Consider the following 15,024-nt stretch of genomic DNA (forward strand, 5'->3'; position numbering starts at 1 on the left):
GTAAAGAATAAAACAGTAAAGCTCAACTTTCATACACATGAGAGATATTTTTTAATGAACGTGAGGAAAAGAACAGGGATCTGTTTGCTTTCAGAGGGAGGAGTAGACACTGCTGTCAGCGACCAGCTTTCAAGCAAACGTTTGTGTTTTATTATTAGTTTTAAATCAATATCACTGGCGATATTCTGCTATAACATGTGAAGTAAAGAATAAAACAGTAAAGCTCAACTTTCATACACATGAGAGATATTTTTTAATGAACGTGAGGAAAAGAACAGGGATCTGTTTGCTTTCAGAGGGAGGAGTAGACACTGCTGTCAGCGACCAGCTTTCAAGCAAACGTTTGTGTTTTATTATTAGTTTTAAATCAATATCACTGGCGATATTCTGCTATAACATGTGAAGTAAAGAATAAAACAGTAAAGCTCAACTTTCATACACATAAAACCTTTAAAATTTGAAGTTCTGCACGTTGGAATTGAGGCGGAGTTAACTCGGGTTGTTCTTCCTACTCCGTGCGCGCTCCCGACGAGGGGATACAAATTTTGGCAGGGATAACTACCTTGGCACGACACCGGATCTATCAAAGGTTTGCGTGTATTAAAACGTGAGCTATTTCACTTCGCACGCTAAAAAATGTACAAACTGATCTATCAACAGCGTGCTAAAAGGATTTGGTCTTTAACACGTGCTAAATAGCGCCTCTTATCCATTTAGTACTTTTTCTGCAATGAATATGCAATATGGGGCGTTTACACGCAAAAGTGCGTCTTGTGGGAGGAGAACATGTAAATATATTAATTTAGCGCTCGCAAAGTGATTTATCAAACCTGAAAGCAATTTTGCTAACGGTATCTGACTCTATATTTAACACGTTTCAAAAGAAGGTGCAAATGGTCTGTATGCGTAATTGCGCACACATGGCAGCAGTTATAGTCGCAAGAAGGAGACATCGAAATGAAGCAAGGAGACGCAGAGAACGCATTTTTTCACTCCGTGTGAATATTTTTGGAATGAACGAGGAAACGATCATCAAAACATTTCGTTTATCCAGCATTGCCATTTTGGAGCTGTTGGGGGAACTCTGAATGGATTTGGAGCCAGCCACAAGGAGGACCCACGCAATACCAGATATCACAAAACTCCTTGCAACATTGCACTTTTTTGCATCTGGGTCATTCAAGCGTACGGTTGCAGCGAGAGCTGGGATCTCCCAATCTAGTTTTTCAAAAGTGCTGTCCGACGTTCCAAATGCCATGTCGCCCTGACGCCCTACCTGAGAACCCCGACCTCCCGCCTTGCGCCTGTGGAGCAACATGCCAATGCTGCGGGGATGCATACATCATCTTATCAACAGTCACTTCTTGTGAGCCATTTGGTATGTGCATTTTTCTACAGGCCGATACAAAACACCTGTTTTTGTTTTTGTTTTTTTTACTGCGGTGAAGTAGAAATTCAGCCACATACCACCTTAGGGAATAAAGGTTGCCAAAGTTTATATATATATATATATATATATATATATATATATATATATATATATATATATATATATATATATATATATATATATATATATATATATATATATATATATATTTCTTTTTTTGGAGGGGGTGGGAGGGTCACTGTAAGATTAAAATTTCTTAATGCACTAGTTTGCACAAACTACAAACTACTTTGCCGCAAACCACAAAACGCGCAAAACCATCATTTAAATAGGGCGTCTCCAACAGTTTTGCACCTGCCACTAGTTACGCAATCGCTCTTGTTAAATCACCCGCAAACCATGGTTCAGCCCCTCGCGCAAAATTCCAGTTTGCGAGCGCAAATTACTGCACGCAAAATTGGATCTTGATAAATCCGGCCCATATAGTATTGGCCATAGAGACATCTCTCATCAGTTGCTTCACTGCAAAGCCCAGGCCTTGCTGTCGTTGAACTTTGACCATATTTTAATACATATCTCTTGTCTTTCTCATATTAACATAAAGATTTTTCTGAGTAATGTGAAAGGCATGGAAATAAGGGGCAACTTATCTGGGTAAAGGTTGGGGATGGAGGGTAAAAAACCTAACTGAGGTCTCGACAGCTTGAAAACAGGCTTAGGAAACATTTATGTTGATGCAAAAATAAAAATCAAGGCATGGATTTAAATCCAAATGAGCTGATGTGGCATTAGGTTAATCATGTGTTCACACTTCAATACCTGCTGTATAATTTTATTACAATTATTTTTCAGAAAAATAGAGGGCCATTTGAGACTCAATGTCAGGTGTTTCATAGTCCTTCTGCAATGTTGGCACAGTCATTTGAAAATAATTTTGATACATACGAGCAGACTGCTTTAGATACAAAAATACATATACCTGAGTACTGTAAATTTAATCATTGGTTAAAAAAAAAAATCTGTCAATGATAGATGTAGTCATTTATCATTGACAGATTTTTTTTTTTTTTTTTTTTTGCATGTCGTTTTTTTTGTTTGTTCGTTTTTTTTTTTTTATCTGAAACATTTAATGATACTGTCAGATTATTGGATGTTGAGGACCCAATTGTAGAGCTGGAGAGGCAGAGATGATTTCTTGCAAAGTTTAATGAAGAAGTAAAAACAGAAGTCATAATCCAGAACTGATCAACAACAAACTTAGGAACTAAAACTTAAGCAATATCTTAGATAGGAATAAACCTAAGGAATGGGGGAATAAATCCAGCAAACAGTAATTGCAGAAGAGTATATATGCCAAACAGAACGATTAATGGAGTAATCAACTGACTGGGAGCAGGTGTGGACAGAAGGATCCAGCGATCTAAGAGAAAGGAGAGTGGAACAAGGGGGAAACATAAAGTAAATAAATAAATAAAACAGTGCTTAAATATAACTAGAAAATAACTTGTATTACCCTAAATGGAAATGAAAATAATGACTTAGAAAACACATAATGACATGAATCAAAGGGTAAATGAAAACCCAAGTGAAAACTTAAACAGAGCCAAAAGGTCCAGAAAGGACAGAATCATAACAGATACAGAAATTTTGACAGATGGACAAATAGATGTTTCAGTTACACAACTGCCTGCTGAAGCAGTTGGCTCCTGTACTGTAGAGATCTGTTTTCTTATGCTAGAAACAAAATTGTTTCCAAACCTGCGTGAAGAATGTGGAAGACAGACTGGGCTTTCTCTTGGTATTTATTTCTTGAGCAACAAGCGGTCACCTGAGGAGGTTAAAACTTATTACACTCTCAAATCTGTTGGAATTCCTCACTCTAGTCATTCCTTAGGCAGATCAGAAGTCTGTCAGCACAGTGCTGCAATTTTCATATTCTGTCCAGAGATGAAAAGTGCAGAGCTCTTATTGTTTTGTTTTTTACTGTAGAGCTGCACTTGTTACTATGCATAAAATGCAAAGTCTTTATCTCTGTTCTGCACATATAAATGTGATACTTGCAAACAAAGAGCTCCCTCTGTGTCATTACATCTCTGGACAAGTCAGCATGTTGATTACTTTACTCTTTGGTACACCAATAGAAACTTCGACTCAGACTCCCAGTGTGCCTCATTAGATGCTGCCATTTCAGCACCATCCCTTGTTAATCACCAGTCGTGATTTAATGAATAGGTGGATAAAGTTGAGATATTCATCATGGTTAAGATTAACAATGGAAACATTTGCTTAGCGAAGAAACACACTGTGGTGTTAAGAGAGAAAGATATTTCAGTAGCTTTTGTTTTCACTAATACTTAACCTATGTTTTGCTCTTACTTTAAAATGATTGACTGAATTTATAGAAAAACGCTTTATGGAGGGAGAATATACACAAAGATCTTATTTATAGAAAGATACTTGCACCCGTAGCAACCTGTAAAGGTGTTTGAAAATGATTTTTCACTGGTCATTCAATGTTGTAAAATGGTGTTTCAGCTCCTTTGCTTCCAGAGCTATATCAGGACAGTACATTTTTTTTAAATGGCAATTAAACTTTTGATTTAAGAAGGTGCCCGGCACCAGCAAGTGCAGTAAGAACATGAAGAGCAAATTGTGCTAAAGTAATCACTTAAGTTGCAGACATTGTTGCAATCGTGTCACATTGGTCTTATGTAGTAGTCAAAATTCTTATGCCCTCTGCTTTAAATGTTCTTGTGTAAAAAAAAATAGGAAAAAAAGGGTGGAAGTTCTACCTGAATTTAAATGGAGTCATTGAAAGGCTGGCATGCATTCTTTAAGGTAAATTAAAAAAAAAGAATAATTTTAACATTAATCTATGTTAATAAGATGTTCCATTTAAATTATTTTGTATTTTCTCTTTACCTTTATTACCGTACATACTGTTGATCTGTGTTTTAATTAAGAGTAATCTTAATTTGACTGTGCTTTGCTGGAGACATCCATGTTTTTCAGAGAATATGCAATATATGTAGTCCCAGTGCTGTATCAATTGTTTGTCACAACAAGCTATTCTCCAAGTCATTTTGAAAAAAATCTTCTTTAAAATGTTTGCTACATATTACGTGTTTTTTCTCTTGCCAAAAGTTCAATGGCAAATCCTCCCTCTTCAAGCTGGCAATGCGGTGACAAACACATGGTGGATCATTAACCAGAAAGGTGAAATAACTTTTTTTTTCACTTTTACCCAATGTTTTACAGCATCCAACTGCCATGCACATGGGCAATGTCAGTTTAACTATAGCTCTCGCAAATTTCAATGGTCATCTCGAAGTCGAAATTGTAGAAATAATTGTTGTTGATGGCAGGCGTGTCTAGTTGTTCCAATTGATTATGCTTGCAAAGTGGGGAGAATCGTGCTAGGGTTACTACACCGTGACGTTACTGCCGGAAGATATCAGGAGGTGTTACTACGGTATATTTGGGCAAAAATTGTCGGTCCCAGACTCAGTGATCGCATTGAAAATATAGTTTTAATTTTTTTACTGATTAACGCTAAATTCATGAAATAACCATGAATGTATTATTTTAAGGTATAAATAATGATCCATTGATTATTCCTTGCTGACCAGACTTTTCCTTTAATACATTTATGTTTGAAGGCATTTGAATTTCTCTTGTAAGGCCTGTCTCTAAAAATGTGCTCAAACAAAAAGTTTGAGCACATTTTAAAGGGTTTTGCATCTGAAATTCCCTGGCTTTGATAGAAAAGTTCTTCAAAAGATTCAAAGAAAGGTTTCATCACAATGTATCACTTGGATTCAAGGATTTATTGATATAACATTTCGGTCATTATGACCTTCATCACACATCTCTGCCCTACAAATATACATTCCCGCTGGGTAAAACTGACCACTGTCGGAAAAGGAGATCTCGAACTTAAATAAGTCTCACCTGTGAGAAAGTGATAACATTCAACTGACAGATACATCACAGAATATTACAAGATATGAAAAAAATGTTTATCAACATTTAGAATTATAAAAAAAAAAAAGCTGTAATCCCTAACATGAAAAAAGTAAAATTTATAAATAGGGGCAACCATGCCAATAGTTGTAACAATTTTTCTTTAGAACTATTAAAGGGATTCAACCAACCATCAATAATTTTAAAGAATTAACATCTTTTTTGAGAAGAAGACAAGCAATCTTTTGCAGTTTGTTTAACAGCCTCTGGATACGCCAGAAAAAGCAAAGATACCCCAGAAAAAGACTGCAAAAAATACTCCCTACACATAGCTATTTCAGAAAATAGCAGGTATTACAGTCACAACAGAGAGAAAAACAAATCCCCTCTGCAACATTGCACTTAGTGACAAGTGTGCTTCCCTTCTTTTTAGAAGCAAGTAGACTATGCCTCTAGGTGGCAGTGAAGCCTCTTCATTCCCACAGAAGAAAAGGAAGGCAACATGAGGTTTCATTTCATTTAAATGAACAGGCACTGGATAACTCTTGTCCTTGCGATGTATAGCACTCTTTTGTTCACTAATATGGTGTTTAAAGGCACCCTGTGTAACTTTTGGCCACTAGGGGTGCTATACCTGTAACTGCATGTATTTTGCTTCTGCTAAACATCAAAAATAATAACAAAGATATATGACTGTATACTAGGATCAAAGCTTTAAATGACCAGTCTAATAATAAAGTTGAGAAAAGAGAGTCGATTTTACATCCAGTTAAACTCCTTTCCAAGATCGACTCTTTTCAGCCTCCTCAGAAGGTTTAAACTTTTCCTTGCCTCAACCATGACCAGTAGTCAAGCAGGTGGAAAAATAGTAGAGCAAAAACTCCATGACTATATAAGAGCCTGTGGCCGTAAAGCATTGATAGTGTCAAGCGTTGTATGTATATTGGCCTAGAGAATCATTTAAAATAACTCATATGCATCAACTCTTTAGGTCACAAAGTCAGCGGTGTGGCTTGCCTTTGCCACATGGATAAAAAATAATTTAAACTACGCAAGTGGTCATTCAACCAATACTTTTTATAGGAAACTTTATTTCTGGTGAGAGGATGAGAGGAATACAGTGCCTTGCAAAAGTATTTGGCCTCCTTGAATTTTTCGACCTTTTGCCACATTTCAGGCTTCAAAAAAATTATTTAAATGATATTAAAATTTTAAAAAGTGGGCCACAATCATGAAGTAGAGCAAAATTTATTGGATATTGTACATTTTTATTAAACAAATAAAAAAGTAAAGATTGGGATGGCAAAATGTATTGCCCCCTTTACTTTAAGTGCAGCAAACTCTCTCTAGAAGTCCAGTGAGGATCTTTGAATGACCCAGTGTTGGCCTAAATGACTGATGATGATAAATAGAATCCAGCTGTGTGTAATCAAGTCTCAGTATAAATGTGTCTGCTCTGTGATCGTCTCAGAGGTCTGTTTAAAGCACAATGAGCATCATGAAGAACAGGGAACACACCAGGCATGTTCGAGATACATTTGTGTAGAGATTTAAGGCCGAATTTTGATACAAAAAGATTTCACAAGCTTTAAACATCTCAAGGAGCACTGTGCAAAGGATAATATTGAAATGGAAGGAGTATCAGACCACTGCAAAGCTACAAAGACACACCCATCCATCTAATTGATTGATGAGAGATGCAGCCAAGAGGCCCATGATCACCCTGGACTAACGGCAAAGATCTACAGCTGAGATGAAGGATTAAATGTCATTAAAAATAAAGGCACTTTTCTAAAGAAGGAACTGAGCTCTAGGTCAGCTTTAAATATATTACAGTATTTCATAAATGTGGATTTAATGACATAACTACAATGAGAGTAAGTCGTGACACATCACTGAAAGTTCTTTTTCCTACTTTTCTTTAACAAATAATTTTTTGATTTATTTAGAACTGAGTTGTAGGCTTGGGCTATCCACTCTTTGGGATAGCTTTGTGCCAGACATTTTAATTTTATTTAAGAATACTTTTAAAAAAAATCTGTGTTTGACAAACTCCCCTGACTTTCTTCAAGGGAGTGGCATGTGGACTAGTGCCTTGCAAAAACAATTTCTTTGTCTCCTTTCCATATAAAGAAATCCGTAGTTTTCTTGTGATTATAATCCACATAATAAGTAAATTTGCTTTTTCTTTACTAAAGTCATATGTGACATTTAAATTTGTTGAATATGTCATGATGGGTTCACTAGTGAGACCCAGTAATGCAGAACACCACGGAGACGGAAACAGAAGTAAAAGGTTTAACAATGTTTATTGTCACAAGCACAGTATAAGTCACTGGTTCTGGTTCAGGCCTGGGGAACTGGTTCACCGGAGTCTGCGTGGGAGACAGTTCAGTTAGCGTTTGCTCAGAGGAGTTTGATTCAGACAGTTTCAGATTTGTACCTTGAGGGTTCTTGGTTAAAGCCTTGAGAGGGAAACTGTTGGGTCCGGAGATAGTTTGTTCAGCAGAGTCCGTAAACTGCTTCAGCGTCTTACTTCTTGAGAGAGAGCTGACCTTGGCTTTGAGTTTCCAGCTCTTGGTCCAGAGCTGCATGGAAATCCAGAGAGAGATTTCAGGTTTGGCTCAGAGGGCAGGCTCGGCAGGTTAAGCTCTTCCTGAGCTTCACAGGAGAAAAAACAGGTTTCCTGGAAAACAGAGACAAAGGTTAGAATCCAGTCTGGATTCAAAAGTCAACGAAGGTTCTCAGAGATACTAGGCTTAGGTGCTAACCAACTGGATTAAACACTGCGGCCTTGAGGCAAGGTCTGAAGACAGCTTAAATACTGCGGATCCTCTGATGATGGGATGAGCTTCAGCTGTGCAGGAGGCTCGGCTCAGGAGGATCCATGGCGGACTCTGCTGGAGGAAGGTGGTACTTCTCCAGCTCCCAACAGTACCCCCCCTCAACGACCGCCCCTCGGCGGTCCGGAAGATGTCGATGGACAGGAACGCTCGTACACCTCGATCAGTGATGGATCGAGGATGTAAGAGCCAGGAACCCACTGGCAATCCTCCGGGCCGTAGCCCTCCCAGTCGACGAGGTACTGCCAGCCGCGACCTCGCCGACGGGAGTCCACGATCCGGCGGACGGTGAAGGCAGGATGACCATCGACTTCCAGGGCGGGTGGAGGGGAGTCGGATGGTGGGCACAGAGGACTTGAGACTACTGGTTTCACTTGAGAGACGTGGAATGTGGGATGAATACGAAGAGTCGGGGGAAGTTGAAGGCATATGGCTGATGGGTTGATGACCTGGGAAATCTTATATGGACCAAATAACTTTGGAGAAAGTTTGCGAGACATCCCCTTGAGGGGGATATCTTGAGTGGATAGCCATACCTCTAGGTACTGGCTCCAGTCTGTGGGATTGTTTGATGTCAGACAACGGAGGGTTGACTCTAGCTGTTGGTTCATCCTCTCAGTTTGGCCGTTGGACTGTGGGTGATAACCGGAAGTTAGAGAGGACTTACAGTCGAGAGCGGAACAGAATGCCTTCCAAACTTGGGAAATGAACTGGGGACCACGGTCTGAGAGTATCTCTTGGGGAATGCCATGTAGACGGAAGACGTGTTTCACCAGGAGCTGAGCGGTTTGAAAAGCCGTGGGAAGTTTCCTGAGAGGGATGAGATGACAGGATTTCGAGAATCGATCAACGATGGTGAAGATTGTGGACATACCTCGGGAGGTGGGAAGACCAGTGACAAAGTCGATAGCTATGTGGGACCATGGACGCGAGGGAACTGGAAGAGGTTGTAACAGGCCTGAGGGAGGTTGGTGTGAGGCCTTATTTCTAGCACAGGTGGAACAGGCCAACACATATTCCTTGACATCTCTGTGAAGAGTTGGCCACCAGAAACGTCTTGAAATTAAAGCAACGGTTCTGCTCACCCCCGGATGGGCGGAGAACTTAGCAGCATGCATCCACTGTATTAGGCGAGATCTGACAGAAGAAGGTACATAAGTTCGGTTAGTAGGACCGTTACCTGGGTCAGGTTCTGAAGCCAGGGCGGAATTAATTAGATCGGTGATCTCCCAGGTAACCACTCCAACAGTGCATGATGCGGGAAGGACAGGTTCAGGCGTCTCGGGTTGATCAACGGAGTATAGACGAGAGAGAGAATCGGGTTTGACATTCTTGGATCCGGGTCTGTAGAAGATAATGAGATTGAAACGAGAGAAGAATATGGACCACCTTGATTGACGGGGATTGGCTTGTTTAGCTGACTGGATGTAAGCAAGGTTCTTGTGATCTGTCCAAACGAGAACCGGGTGCTCAGCTCCCTCCAGCCAGTGTCTCCATTTCTCCAGTGCCAACTTGATGGCCAGTAGTTCTCGGTCTCCAACATCGTAGTTTTGCTCTGCGGAGGAAAGTCTTCGAGAGAAAAAGGCACAAGGATGAATCTTTTGATCAGTGTCGAGTCTTTGAGATAAGACAGCTCCAACACCAGAGTCGGAAGCGTCTACTTCGAGGATGAATTGTTTGGATGGATCAGGCTGGATTAACACGGGTGCTCTGGAAAACAAAGATTTCAGTTTCTCAAATGCGGTTTGTGCCTCAGGGGTCCATTGAAAGGTTCGTTTGACTGAGGTTAAGGAGGTTAGTGGAAGAGCTGTCTGACTATAGTTCCTGATGAATCGGCGATAAAAATTGGCGAAACCCAGGAATCTCTGCAGCTGCTTGCGGTTTTCAGGAACCAGCCACTCCAAAACTGCCTTTATTTTATCCTCAGAAGGCTTAACCTGCCCGCCCTCGAGCACAAACCCCAAAAAGGTGACTGAAGGCTGATGAAACTCACATTTCTCGGCTTTGACAAAAAGTTTGTTCTCCAGTAATCTTTGCAACACAAGGGGGACATGTTTCTTATGCTCTGAGAGGTCTTTAGAGTAAATGAATATGTCATCTATGTAGACGAACACAAACACATTTAAAAAGTCTCTGAGAACGTCATTCACTAAGGCTTGAAAACAGGCAGGAGCATTTGTTAGACCGAAAGGCATGACCAAATATTCGAATTGGCCCAAGGGGGTCTTAAAGGCTGTTTTCCACTCATCTCCATCACGGATCCTAAGAAGATGATAAGCGTTCCTCAAATCTAGTTTGGTGAAAACAGTTGCCCCTTGTACAGGTTCAAAAGCTGAGGCGAGTAGTGGAAGAGGGTACTTGTTTTTAATAGCTATTTGGTTCAGGCCTCTGTAATCAATACATGGTCTTAAAGAACCGTCCTTGTTGCCTACGAAAAAGAACCCTGCACCCAACGGAGAAGAAGATGGGCGAATTATCCCAGCAGGTAAAGACTCGTTTATGTATTTTTCCATGGTTTCTCGTTCTGGTTTGGAAATATTGTATAGTCTGCTGCTGGGTAGAGGTGCTCCAGGTAATAGCTCGATCGTACAGTCATAAGGTCTGTGTGGTGGAAGGGACGTAGCACTGACCTTACTGAAGACAGGAGCCAAATCATGGTACTCAGAAGGGACAGATGAAAGGTCAGGAGCGTCCATCTCCCCCCCACCTCTAGGAGACCCCACCACGGGGGCTGCCGAACGGAGGCATGTTTCGTGACATAACGTTGACCACGATTCCACATGACGATCAGTCCAGTTAATATGTGGATTATGTTTCTCCAACCATTCGAATCCAAGCACCAGGGGAGAGCATGCGGAGGGAAAAACAAAAAATGTTAGGGTTTCACGATGATTACCTGAGAGTAGTAGCTCGAGTCGTTGAGTTTGATGGGTAACCTGGTGGAGTTTTTTCCCATCAATAGCTGAGACACTAAGAGGCTGGGTCAGGGGAATGGTCTCAATTTGAAGCTGCTAGACAAGGTTAGAATCAATTAAATTTCATTCACAGCCTGAATCGATGAAGGCAGAAAAAGAGAGGCTTTGATTAGAGCAAAACAAAGTGGCAGGGAGCATCAGTCGAGGAGATTTTTTAGAGTTATCATGGCCCACCAGACTCCTCAGAACCTCTGGCGGGCCCAGGCTTTTGATTTAACTGGACATGAAGCGATGAAGTGACCACTCTCACCACAGTAGATGCATAGTTTGCTCAAAAAACGTCTTTGTCTTTCCTCTGGAGTGAGCCTGGTATGTCCAACCTGCATGGGTTCGGCATCCATCTCTCCGGAATGAGAGGCCTGAACAGGCAAAGGGAGAGACTGGACTTTAGATCTTGGTTTGGACAACTGTTCTGTGGGAGCAGAAAGAACAGTCACATTATTAGAAGCAGGGGCAGAGGAAAAGGAACCCAGATTTCTAGACTTGGAGCTGTTTCTAGCTCGGATTCTGTTGTCCAATTTTATCGTCAGACGGATTAATTCTTCAAGTGTTGCAGGTTCGTCGAGGGTTGCTAGTTCGTCCTTGATGCTTTCATTCAAAGCCATAAAATAAGCCCCCTTTAAAGCGCTTTGGTTCCATCCGGAAGCCGCCCCTTTAACCCGGAAGTTAATGGAGAACTCCGCCACTGAGGAATTTCCCTGTTTAATGTTGAAAAGAGCACGAGAGTCAATGGTTTGATCAGTTTCTTGATTGAATACCTGAGAAAATTCAGAAATAAACTCAGGGTATCGACAACTGAGGCTTTCGTCGGAGGCAAACCTTGCCTGAGCCCATTCCAGGGCTCTTCCTGTCAATTGGGAAAGAATGAAAGTTATCTTTTTATAGTCTGTAGGAAAACTGCCAGGAGAGTTCTGAAAGATTAAACGACATTGAAACAAAAATCCCTTGCAGTCTTTCATATTACCAGAAAATTTTTCAGGTAGGCTTGGGCGGATCTCTGATGACGTCACTGCTGGTGACCTCGGAGGCGGAACTGGACCCGGAAATGGTTGCGCTGCCGACGTGGCATTAGCATTGCTCATAAAATTAGCATAACTCTGAAGCATATGATTGTGGGTTTCAACCAAACGAACTCACGGAGGGTTTGAGTTTGTCCCTGGATTTGGGCATCTTGCTCCTCCAGTCGACGGCGGAGGTGATCTGCTGGGCCTTGTGTTTGGCCGCAGTGTTCTGTCATGATGGGTTCACTAGTGAGACCCAGTTATGCAGAACACCACGGAGACGGAAACAGAAGTAAAAGGTTTAACAATGTTTATTGTCACAAGCACAGTATAAGTCACTGGTTCTGGTTCAGGCCTGGGGAACTGGTTCACCGGAGTCTGCGTGGGAGACAGTTCAGTTAGCTTTTGCTCAGAGGAGTTTGATTCAGACAGTTTCAGATTTGTACCTTGAGGATTCTTGGTTAAAGCCTAAAGAGGGAAACTGTTGGGTCCGGAGATAGTTTGTTCAGCAGAGTCCGTAAACTGCTTCAGCGTCTTACTTCTTGAGAGAGAGCTGACCTTGGCTTTGAGTTTCCAGCTCTTGGTCCAGAGCTGCATGGAAATCCAGAGAGAGACTTCAGGTTTGGCTCAGAGGGCAGGCTCGGCAGGTTAAGCTCTTCCTGAGCTTCACAGGAGAAAAAACAGGTTTCCTGGAAAACAGAGACAAAGGTTAGAATCCAGTCTGGATTCAAAAGTCAACGAAGGTTCTCAGAGATACTAGGCTTAGGTGCTAACCAACTGGATTAAACACTGCGGCGTTGAGGCAAGGTCTGAAGACAGCTTAAATACTGTGGATCCTCTGATGATGGGATGAGCTTCAGCTGTGCAGGAGGCTCGGCTCAGGAGGATCCATGGCGGACTCTGCTGGAGGAAGGTGGTACTTCTCCAGCTCCCAACAGAATATGCCAAAGAAATATTTTCCTTCCTCGATATCACCTTGGAAAATGCAAAAGAAGCATAGATATATCTATAGTATTTTAGCAGTCTGGGCAAGTATCAATTGGTGTCAGGGTTAAAAAAAATGTAAAAAAGGGGGAAAAAAAACTTGTATAAATTGATATCATTTAGGTGCAGATATAATGCCAATACTTGTCTCTCTATGTTTGTAGAGAGACTTTAGACATCTAAGGCCAATAAGAAAATATTCTCCCATAGACAAGTTACACCAGATATCTCATTCAGGAAGTCTGTTGTATCTCCTATATGCAGGCAGTGTCTTTAGTGATTAGCGAGTCTATTCTATTTATGCAACTATAGGGTGGCCAGGTGAATTACTTAAATATTAATGCAATTTAGTAAACACATGGAAACTGGTTTTATGGGGTGCTAATGGAAAAGAAAGTCAAATTCTGATTTGACTTCTGACTGTTTATATTTTGTCGTCAGAAGGTGCCATCGTTTTCCTTCAAATCCTTTATTGCTGCCTTTTCCCCTTTTGATAAGTTTTCAGTGCAAACTCTGTTGCTGCTCATATTTAAAGATAAAATATTTACTAGATTCATTTAAAGTTCAGCCTGGGAGTCTTCTATGTAGTAAAAGATAAATTACTGCTCAACCCATTTAATATATTGTATGCAGAACATATACACAAACACAAAAGCATATATGTATAAATGTGTATTTATTTACTATCAAGGGGTTCATGAAAATCTGTTTTGTATTCAATTATTCATTTAGAAAACACTGATGTTGTGATTAATAAGTTTCCTATTCGTACAGTCTTATTAGCGTAGATTTAAGCTGAATTGGTTTTGGCACCTAAATATTTTTGGGCACTTTCGGTACACATTGGTCCCCACCTGGCCATTCCCAACAAAAAAGTCTTGATCTGCCACAGAGTCAGAAAATTGTAGAATTAAGCAGAAGGAGGATCAGACAGATGGGAGTCTGGGCAGAGCCCAGACATCCAGCACTCCTTTGACCCAAAGCTCCCCCTGTAACACCTAAAATGTTGTATTTCCACCTCTGTCATTGAATTCTCTGCTTCTATGAGTTTGTTCTCAGCTAAGTGTCAGTGGAAGATCGTGGTCCTGTTTATGCTAGGATAGCAGCAGATGGGATGAAGTTGTTTTTGTTGTGGAAAGTTATGGTCCTGATGGAACATAGTTTTCTGAGTCTGAAACAGTTTGTGGACACAAGGATGGACTCAGAAATGTTAATTTAGAACATCACTGTTTTTGGCAAGCTGAAATTGAGCTGCTGCAGGAAGTCTATCCTCTTCCATGCCTTCTTGGTGAGGAAAGTGGCATTCCACTTGTGATCCTAAGGGATGATGGTGCTAAGGATGCAGAGGTAGACCAAAAGGTGACTACAATCTTCCACCTCTAAGCAGACTCATACCACTCAGAAACTAGCCCAATATGGGTGGTGTCATCTGCAGACCTCAGAAGTTTGAAGAACTGGTGACTGAAGATGCAGCTATTAGTGTGAAGGGGAACGATCAAAGGGAAAAGAACACAACCTAAAAGAAAGCTTTCCTGATAGTCCTGGACCGGGAGACAGGTTTTCTTAGCTTGACGTGCTACTTTGATGACTAGGTAGTTATGTGTATTCTAAATGGACAACAAGCTGAGTTCAGGAGAGTTTTGGGGCATGGTGTGGAAATTATCATTTGATCCTCAGTGTGAACAAAACAAGGGAGATAATTGCAGATTGCAAGAAAAAGGAATAAGTCAAACACTATTACCATAATGTGACCTGAAAGGAGGTGATGGAGGAGTACCTCAGTGTTCACCTGGACAACAGATAGACAGGAGACACAACTGTGAAGATTTTTACAAGAAAGGACATGGCAGACTGTAGATTTTGAGAAA

This window comes from Cyprinodon tularosa, unplaced genomic scaffold, assembly GCF_016077235.1.
Source record: "Cyprinodon tularosa strain WSP-4 unplaced genomic scaffold, ASM1607723v1 ctg63, whole genome shotgun sequence".
Classification (NCBI taxonomy): Eukaryota; Metazoa; Chordata; class Actinopteri; order Cyprinodontiformes; family Cyprinodontidae; genus Cyprinodon; species Cyprinodon tularosa.